This window comes from Artemia franciscana, chromosome 7 (genome assembly GCF_032884065.1).
Source record: "Artemia franciscana chromosome 7, ASM3288406v1, whole genome shotgun sequence".
Lineage (NCBI taxonomy): Eukaryota > Metazoa > Arthropoda > Branchiopoda > Anostraca > Artemiidae > Artemia > Artemia franciscana.
In genome coordinates, this window is record NC_088869.1 from 50,150,679 (window position 1) to 50,161,353 (window position 10,675).

The 10,675-nt window shown below is 36.8% G+C and overlaps 1 long non-coding RNA gene across 1 annotated transcript; it reads left to right on the forward strand.

The window, feature by feature from the left end:
- The first annotated feature begins 1,544 nt into the window (after positions 1-1,544).
- On the forward strand, positions 1,545-9,152 carry LOC136029420 (uncharacterized). Its single transcript, XR_010618031.1, has 3 exons — positions 1,545-2,020; positions 6,448-6,565; positions 9,134-9,152. It is a non-coding gene; the product is annotated as an uncharacterized LOC136029420 (long non-coding RNA).
- Positions 9,153-10,675: the final 1,523 nt, after the last annotated feature.

Genomic DNA, 10,675 nt, shown 5'->3' on the forward strand with positions numbered 1-10,675 from the left:
TGAAAATTGTGCCATCAGATTCAGCGTATCAGAGAACCCTAGTGTAGAGGTTTCAAGGTTCTATCTACAAAAATGTGGAATTTTGTATTTTTAGCCTAAAGAAAGATCACGGATGTAGTTTTATTTATTTATTTTTCCCTAGAGGCATCATATCAAACCTATGGTCTTACAAGATTTGCTCATTCGAACGGGAATTAAAAGTTTTAATGTCCTTTTTAAATGACTATAAATAATAGAAGGCCCTCCCACGCCCCTTTTTCCCCATAATGATCTGATTTTTTCTGAAATTTTCATTTGAAATTTTAAGATGGAAATTTTGTTCAGAATAGTTGAAAGGTCCAACAACTATGTTGTTGTTCAGGTGCTGACAAGAAAGGCAAACCATTCACCCATGATGCCCTATAACAATTATTAAGTGAAGTTAAATTTTTAATTTACAGTATTGTTGTTCGGGTGCTGACAAGACAGCCGACACTTTAATTCATGATACCTTGCCACCTGTATAAAGTCATGGTATTTTAAGTCTTAAAATTATGGCCTTCAAAAATCAAAATGAATTTTAATAAAACAGTCTGTTTTGACTGAGATTTACCGTCTACAGAATTGTTGTTTGTCTGACCAGATAGTCCAAAAGTTCATCCATTATTCCTTGCCACCAATATTAAATCGGAATTATATGTCTTCAAATTAAAGCCAGCCGAAATAAAAATATGTTAAAAAAGGAAAAATCAGTGACGCTCAAATGGCAATTTCTCTAAACTTCTTTGTTATAGAAAATACATTTTGTTGTTGATGGCTAACTTCGATTTTAAACAGTTCGTGGTAAGGAGTGACGTGATCAATAGTAACTAAAACTCTAAAAAAACGGAATTTTGATATCAACAGATACATCAGAAGAATCGGTTTGTTATGCTGATTCCAAATGTATAAGATTCATCAAGTGTAATCTTACCAATTAAAGGCTACGAGAAAATATGCCTGACTTTCAAAAAAAGGGGGAAACCGCTCCCTAAAAGTTAAGGAATCTTGATGAAAATCAAGATCCTATGTACAAAAAGGCGGAATCTTAAATCTTTTGCCAGAAAAAAAGATCAAGGACGTGTGTTTATTTAGTTATTTTTTTCCCGGTGGTGATCACATCTAACCCTTGATTCTACAAGACCGGAAGTTCTAGTGTCCTTTTTGTCACCCAAAATAGTGGAGGGCAGCTACCTCCTTCCCACGTCCCTTTTTCCCCAAAATCGTCCGATAAAAATTTTGAGACAGTCATTTTGTTCAGGATGGTCGAAATATCTAATAACTATGTCCTTGAGGCTGACTTGACACCTACATCCCTGGGGGAATGGCTGCACGCTGTGAACACTGCCCATTGCTTTCATAAAGTATTGGTTATGGGGGAGTGTACAGATATTTTTCGTGAGGGAGGGGAATTTTCTACAGGGAGAATTTTCTTTTGGGAGGGGGTTTTCTGGGGAAGAGCTTTCCGGAGGAAATTTTACCCGGGGTGGGGGGAGGATTTGCCAGAATTCATATGGAAAATTCATTTCAATTGTCTTACTTTCTCTTTGGAGACTCCATTTTATGTGTGGAGATGTTCTGAGGGAATTTTACGGAGAAATTTTCAGCAGGGTTGGAATTCTCTGGGAGTTTTTTCCTTGAGAGGGAGGGGGATTATCCGCGGGAGAAATTCTCCATGGGGAAATTATAATCGAGAGATTTGTTACATGGGGGAATTATCACTGGGAGATAATCTCTTTAGGGGACTTTGCGCGGGAGAAACTTTCCGTTTGGGGGGATTGGGATATCTGGAAAAAATTTCCACATAGGGGGATTCTCGCCGTGGCCTCAAAAAAAGATCAGAAATTAAATAAAAAACAAGTCTTTTTCTAACAAAGTATGCCAAGGAAATTTGTTTCAGGCAGAATTTCCAGGAGGAGGAGGAATTTTCAGCCACGATGGGAATGTCCAAGGAAAATTTTGCATCAGGAATTATGGAGGAGAGTCAGTGGCTTTTTACATAGTGGGGAAGGAGACAAGTACCTAGTATACAAAAAAAAATATTCCTACTGTAACATTTTTGAACTTTTGCTTACATTCAAGTATATATAGAAGGTGGTCTGGGGAGGGAGGAAGTATAAATTAATCGGTCCTTCCGTCAGTTGGATGAAGTCTGAATATGTGGATAAAGGATGAATATATGGATGAATACGGATGAATATATGGATGAAGTCTGAATAAAACTGCTCAGTGATAGCACCCTTATTGCAGATTTGGTTTAGCACAAAATATTACTTTCACTTTCAATTAAATCACATAATAGAATATTGCAGTACTTGACTGTAAAAAAAGAAAGGAATACAATCAAAGGCACATGAAATTCAAAAAGTCAATTTGTATTATCAGTGTATTGAAAAATCATTTTATATATTTCTTCTTGGTGGATTAATTTTCCACATGGCCTTCAAATATCGAAAACAACATTATGTGTCTCCTAGATTTCCCGGCATTACCGTCCGCTTCACAACATTTCGCTCTTTAAACAATAGTTTTTTTTTTAATTTAAGAAGAAGAGCTGTGAAAAACAGTCAAACTTTAGCGTAAAGAGCGAGTTGTTGAGGATGGCCACCCCCTTTCGTATTCGGAATAATTTCTGTTCGTTTTAAGATATTAATGTCGCATCTTACTTTCAATTGAAGAAACTTGTTTTTGCTTTATTTAATTTCTGACGCATTTACTTCGATGATTTCTACTTTTTTCTTTTTATTCAGTTTTTATGGCACTTGGTATTTACGATGTAACATATAGCGATCGCAAATTCTGTCGGTCTGTCCCGGTTTTGCTAGTTTGGGCACTTCCACATAAGCTAGGACGATTAAATTTGGCAGACGTAACAGGGAAAAGACCAGATTAAATTAAAAATAGTCGTTTTCCCGACTAGACCATATGGGGAACGGTTAATTCGAAAACTCCTCTCCATCCACGGTGAGTGGGGGGGGGGTGGTTAATTCGGAAAAAAACTAGAAAAAATGAGGTATTTTTAACTTCCGAACGGGTGATCGGACCTTAATTAAATTTGATATTTAGAAGGGTATTGTGTCTCAGAGCTCTTACTTTAAATCCCGACCGGGTCCGATGACAATGGGGGGGGGGAGTTTGAGGGGAAACCTGAAATCTTGGAAAACGCTTATAATGGTGGGATCGGAATGAAACTTGGTGAGAAAAATAAGTACAAGTCCATGATACATGATTGACATAACGGATCCAGTGTCATTGGGGTGGGGGGTGTTGGAGAGGGGACCGGAAATCTTGGAAAACGCTTAGAGTGGAGAGATCAGGATGAAACTTGGTCGGAAGAATGAGCACGAGTCCTAGATACGTGATTGACATAACTAGATCGGATCCGCTCTCTTTGGAGGAGTTGGGGGGGGGGGCTAATTCGGTAATTCGGAAAAATAAGAAAATATGAGGTACTTTTTACGAACAGGTGATTGGATCTTAATGAAATTTGATATTTAGAAGGGCCTCGTGTCTCAGAGCTTTTATGTTAAATCAAGACTGGATATGGTGACATTGGGGGGAGTTGGAGGAGAAAACAGAAATCTTGAAAAAGGCTTAGAGTGGAGAGATAGTGATGATACTTGGTGGGAAAAATAAGCACAAGTTTAAGATACATAATTGACATAACCAGGCTGGATTTGTTCTCCTTAGGGGAGCTGTGGGGGTTAATTCGGAAAAATTAGAAAAAATGAGGTATTTGTAACTTAAGAACGGATGATCAGATCTTAATTAAATTTGATATTTAAAAGGATCTTGTGCTTCAGAGTCTTATTTTAAATACCGGCCAGATCCGGGGGCATTGGAGGGAGTTGGAGGGGGAAACCGGAAATCTTGGAAAATGTGAAAATTGAGTTATCTTTATCTTACGAATGGGTGATCGGATCTTAATGAAACTTGATCTATAGAGAGATCTTATGTCTCAGATGCTCCATTTTTGATTTGAATCGGATCCCAGGACATGGGGGTTGGAAGGGGGAAACAGAAATCTTGGAAACCGGAAATATTAAAAAACGCTTAGAGTGGAGAGATCGGGATGAAACTTGATAGGAAGAACAAGCACAAGTTCTAGATACATGATTGACACAGCTAGACCGATCCGCTCTCATTGGGTGAGTTGGGGGGATTTCTAGGTCTTTGGCGAGTTCGGTGCTTCTGGACGTGCTAGGACGATGAAAATTGGTAGGTCTGTCTGGGACCTGCACAAACTAACTTGATAACAGTCGTCGATTCGACCATCTGAGGGGCTGGAGGGAGAGGAAAATTGAACAGAATGAGGTATTTTAATATACGAATGGGTGATTCGATCTGAATGAAATTTGATATTTAGAATGACCTCGTGTCTTAAGAGCTCTCATTTTAAATCCCGACCGTATCCGGTGATATGGGGGGGGGAGTTGGAAGGGAAACTGGAAATCTTGGAAAACGCTTAGAGTGAAGAGATCGAGATGAAACTTTGTGGGAAGAACAAGCACAAGTCCTAGATACGCGATTGAAATGGTCGGACCAGATCCACCCTCTTTGGGGGAGTTGGGGGGATTTCCAGTGCTTTAGCGAGTTCGGTGTTTCTGGACGTGCTATGACGATGAAAATTGGTAGGCGTGTCAGGGATCTGCACCAATTAACTTGATAACAGTTGCTTCCCCGATTCGACCATCTGGGGGGAGGACTGGAGGGAGGGAAAATCGTGAAAAATGAAGATTAGATCAGAAATAATCTTCCCAATTCGACCATCTGTGGGGGGGGGAGCGAACGAGGTAGTTGAGAAGAATTTTATTTGCCGATAAAACAACTTATTGTTCTTATTAAGTGTGGCTTGCTGGTCTAGGGGTATGATTCTCGCTGAGGGTGCAAGAATTCTCAGGCTCGAATCCCGGACCACCCTAATTGTTACATGAAGAAGATCCGAAACTAGATACGTGATCAATATAGTGATCGCTGAAAGTTGGCAGGTGCAGCAGGAACTGGACTAGATTAAATTAGAAATAGTCGCTTCCCTGATTCGACCATTCTGGGGGGGGGGTGGCTAGAGCTCGTGTCTCAGAGTTCTTATTCTAAATCCCGACCGAACCCGGTGAAATTTGGGGGAGTTGGAGGGAGAAACCGGAAATCTTGGAAAACGTTTAGAGTGGAGAGATCGAGATGAAACTTGGTGGGAAGAATAAGCACAAGTCCTAGATTCGTGATTGAAATGATCGGACCGGATCCACCCTCTTTGGGGGAGTTGGGGGGAGATTTCCAGTGCTTTAGCGAGTTCGGTGCTTCTGGACGTGCTAGGACGTTGAAAATTGGTAGGCGTGTCAGGAATCTGCACCAATTAACTTGATAACAGTTGTTTCCCCGATTTGACCATCTGGGGGGAGGACTGGAGGGAGTGAAAATCGTGAAAAATGAGGTATGTTTATCTCACGAATGGGTGATCGGATCTTAATGAAACTTGATATATAGAAAGATGTCATGCTTCAGATGCTCCATTTTCAATTCAGATCGGATCTGGAGACATTGGGGGTGGAGGGGAGGGAAACGGGAATCTTGGAAACCGGAAATCTTGTAAAACGCTTAGAGTAGAGTGGATTAGCTTTTGGCTCCTCTGACCTCGTCACAAGTGCCATATGAACTCTTGTTTTTTCCAGTTGTATCTTACAAAATTTGAACAGAAATTTTGTCGCTTTTTGCGAGCGTGAAAATGCTTTTTTCTTCTTTTTTTTTGAAGTGTTTGCTAAACCTAAGCTTTTAAGATAGGAGTCGTTGGACAACAGCCTCTTTCACTGTTTTGCTTTAAATTTTAACGGTAATTTTTAATTCTGTTTGGAAAGAAAAAAAAACTCCTGGTACTTTAGCTTCTAAAGCCGAGATAACATCAGTAAAATTATATAATTTACACCTTTATTATGTAGTTCATATATGCAACAATGTATAAACTCAAAGGTTGTTCTGAATTTATCTACAGTTTTATTTGCCTTCATTGTGTGCTCTAGATTCTGAATGTCTGGGGTTTCATTTCTTCATTGTGAGATTCCGGTTTTCTTAAGTTTACCACTTTCGCTCTTGGCCGCCATCCGTTCGCCCTTTACTTTTAGTTGAAAATTTAATGTTTATTTTTTTTAATCTTGTTCAGGCTTATTTGACATAGTTTATGCATTTATTAATAGCAGTATTGCTGCTTAATCTTCTTTAATAAAGTTTGTATCCTCAGGCCTTAGTTTTCTATAGAAAAAAGCACAATTTTATTGAGAACAATGGAATAACATTTGTTCGGCCGCTGTGAAATCCGATAGTTACCGGCTGCTTTTGATCCCGCCTAAGGAAGAAGCGGATTCTAAAATCTAAATATGTGTGGAATTATATATGGTAGTATGTATGAAGAATTGTGTTTAAAGATCTATTTTTCAGACGAAAGAGTTCGTACAATTTTCAACGGAGGTGAACACTGGGAAGACAATGATGTAGTTAACCGTGTGGAAATCATACCTGATACGAAAATTCGATTCCTTAAAGCTAATATTGCAAGGTCAGTAGTCGTAATGGGGATTGAACGCTACCCTGCTTAACTGCTGATTTAATACGAAACCTGCTGTTAACCTCAATTTTTAGTTGTGGCAATATTATTTCCGTACGTAGCACTAATCACTTTAATGTATCTATCTGAAACGTGCTAGGGCATGTTCTGCGGATGAACGATGACATATTGCCAAAAATTGTCCTTGTCAGCCAACCGTCTAGGACCAAACTAGGTTTGGTCCTTCCAAACCTGGAATAGGTCGTTCCCGAACGGGGTAGGAGGGTGTCCTAAAGAAAGACTTAAGGGAAATTGGAACTTCCTGGGAGAGCGTTAAAAGGGAAGCTTTGAATAGACTGAGATGAAGAAGCAGCGTGCGTAGCTGTGTTGGCATTGGGTGGCTTTGTGTAGCAGTGAGTTATTATTATTACTAGTAGTAGTCATAAATAAACAGCATTATTTATTGCTATATGCAATATCTTATATGTAATTTCGTCTATAAAATAGAATATTTATGAAAATGTGAGCATTTTCTGTCGAATCTTAGATAATTTACTCTATTCTGGTAATATGAATCTTTGGGATTAGGTTAAAGAGTGCCTTAATCCGGAAGTTTCATTCTGAGTGTAGTTAAGATCCCTATTTAGCTGTTTTATATAATGATTACCATTGGAGAAAAGTCTTTTCTAAAAAATCATTTTGTTGACAAAACAGAAGGAAAAACTGAGAAAGTATTTCTGATAATATTTAAAAATAGGCTGTAACGTCCAAATATTCTACCACTTCTTCCTCCTATTTTAATTGCAGTTTCACAGCGAATGATTTCAATCTTAATTTGACACCCCTTAAATTAAACACACTAGTTGTCTTTTGCGGCTCTTTTGTATTAAGGTTCTACAGATTCTGTAATTATTTGCTTTCTTAGGACTATCTATGTCAGAAAGGTACTGTGAAGACCACACTGCTTTTGTAGTTGGACTAATATACATTGAAAGTAAAAATTGAAACAAAGTATGATGAAAAGTATATAATAAAAAAGTAAAAATAAAATGATACATTTTACTTATTTAGTGAAAAATAAGTAGAATTTATGGTAAAAGAAAAATAAACAACGAAATGAAATAAAACAATGAATATAATCAAATAAAATTCAACGAAAAAATTAATTATAGCTAAAAAAAAGTGTGTATAATACTTCAAGTTGAGTATCAGTAAAATTTAGCCACTGGATGGTTGGCATTATTTGCTGATAAATGGAATTTATAATAGAATTTATAGTAAAAGAAAAATAAAACAATGAAATGAAATGAAACAATGGATATAATCAAATAAAATTCAACGAAAAAATAAAGTATAGCTAAAAAAAAAGTTTGTATAATAATTCAAGTTGAGTATCGGTAAAATTTAGCCACTGGATGATTGGCATGATAATTCAAATATTTACTTATTCTCAGATTGTTGAAATAACCGACAGAGAATAATGCACAACAACGTTGCCTTGAACAGGAAACTTCTAATTTAAATATCGTGTTTGGTGCTTGACCTTGAAGCTTTAACAGCTTAAAATTAACACAGTAAATCATAACCGAATCCTTTTCAAATACTAACGATCAGCTATCTTAGCGAAATTCGATTTTTGTGTTTCTGTTTGATCTTTTTGGCTTTGTAATAGTGACGGTGAAGCTTGTTATTAAATTTGATTTATTTAAGCAAAAAACCTAAATGAAAACTTTTTTAATTGTTAGCATATTTATTTCATTCTATAGGATGAAGGGGCTCCCGAATGCACCACAGTGGGGGAAGTGAGGGGGGGATGATGGTTCGAAGAATACCTTTACTGCTTTATAATCAAATTAATCACTAAAATCACTTTATGGACAGTGATAAAGGCAGCGCTGTAGGTATGATTAAATCTCTTTACAATTTTAACGTTCAGGCGTCAATGTAAATAATTGATTAATTATAATAACTAATTATTAAAATTAACTTAAAATAATACTAAATTCATTATTTATTCATAATTAAATGAATAATTAACAACAGATAATTAAAAACGCTTATTTTATTTTCAAAATAAACACTTAGGCACAGAATATCTCCTTGAATTGATCGAGAATATACAATATGAATTTGAGATGTCGGTCTAATTCTATTCTAACTGAAAGAATATTTCTTTGGTCATATACGTTGCCTAGTCTTTGACCCAAATTTTGCTAAGAAAAGGTTCAGAGTCAGAAATCTTTTCACGAATAGACAGAGAATATAAAATATTGAATTTTGTTCTCAGTCCACTTTAAACCAAATTTAAAGGGAAGACCTGTTATAAAATAAATCACTGATTCTTAACCCTAAATTCTTAGTGAGAAAAGTAGATTCAGATAGGTGACTAAATCTTCTTGGTTAGACAAAGCATATTGAACATGGGATTTTGATGTCTGTCTAGTTCTACTTCAGACTGAAAATTCCTTTGATTATGTAGATTATTCAGTCTTAAACTCAAATGATAGGTCATCCTATATTAGAGATGCAGTGAAAAATCTTTAGAGTTTTGGTATAGTTTTAGAATCAGATTTCTTGCAGATTAATCATGGAAGAAGATGAAATTCGCCTCTATTTTTCAACAGAAAATTCAAGAGAATATCATGAATTATTTCCAGAAGAGCCTCCTTGAAAGTCATCTAGCCCCTGGAGTGGAACAACTAATCCTCTCTTATCCTCGTTTTATGAGTGTATCCAAACTCGCTCTCGAAGATCTTACTAGCAAGGTATTATTTATAATCCAAATGAATAGGCCCAGCATTTTAATAACTAACAAATAACCTGTCTGATTTGGTGGCTGTGTTTCAATGGGGTTTATGAATGGTACTGGGAAAACGCTTTCTTTTACTTTTGTTATTGCTTGTCATGCTTGTCGATTAAATTTTGATAAAAGTACTATATCTATTACTAATATTATTCTATCCAAATTTAAATATCCAAACTCTTACTTTATGATTTTAGTAACAATGGATAATTTGTAATTTGATTGGTCTCCCAATCCAAAAATGTTCCAATCAAAAAATCCCCAAAAAAAATGTTTAAGCATTTTTGGTTCAGAGGCTGTGGAAACGTTGGTTTTTGGGGGTCAGATTCCTTGAATTAGATTTCAAGATTTACTTGCGCATCCAAGGATTTTTCGTCCTTTAACAAAGAAGAAGGAAAAATATAAATTAGAGTTTTGGTAAAAGACAATGTATTTTGTATTTTTGTTCCTTAAATAAACCGATTTAGAGAGAATTTTCAGATATTTGACTAAGAATAATATTCAAAATAGGATTTTCTATGATCTGGTTGAAATTTGACCGAAATATGCCGCATTTAGAAAAAAAATATACTTTTTTACTGAAGATACCGCACGCGTTGTTAGCCCAGATTGGCATTTAGAGGCTATTGGACCAAGTGGTTATGTTCGGTTTTGTCTTCTGTATGTGGGCGAATTAACTCAAGCGCTTTCTTGTCCTATTTATGACCATGCTTCCGGAAACCCCAAGTGGTTTAATATTATTTTTGACGACGTCATGTCAAGGTTTTGTCTGACCGCCTGTTTTTTTACCACGAAGATGGGTTGGATGGGGGATTTGCGAGTAGTATCTCGCGTATCAGAGTCTCTTCCATGCTTCTCATTATGTAGCTGAGCCATTTGAGACTTGCTTTCCTTACCAATGTTGAAACCTCGAGTTCTTTTCGCACGTTTCTTTGCGACTTCTTATATTGCTAATAGTCTGTAGGTATTTTCGGTCAAGAGTGTCAAGCTGAGGCTCTTCCTCCAGAGAGGCCAGGTTTCTCAACCACGTGTCGTAATTCAACGCACGCATGCTGAGCAGATCCTGAGGTCCCTCTCAAGGTTGATTTCACTTCTAGTCCATAGCGGTTTGAGGAGCTAGCCAAAGACTGACCGAGCTTTGTTAATCCTCTCTTGAATCTTACTTGTAGTTCCACCACCAGTATCCGTATTTGACTCCAGATAGCTGAGCTCTTCCAGTCTCTCAATAAGTCCTCCTTTTAAATATTTAGAAGTCTTTTCTTTGGTATAGTTTGGAATAATAGGAAGATAAGTCTGCAAACAAGATTAGAATATTGGAA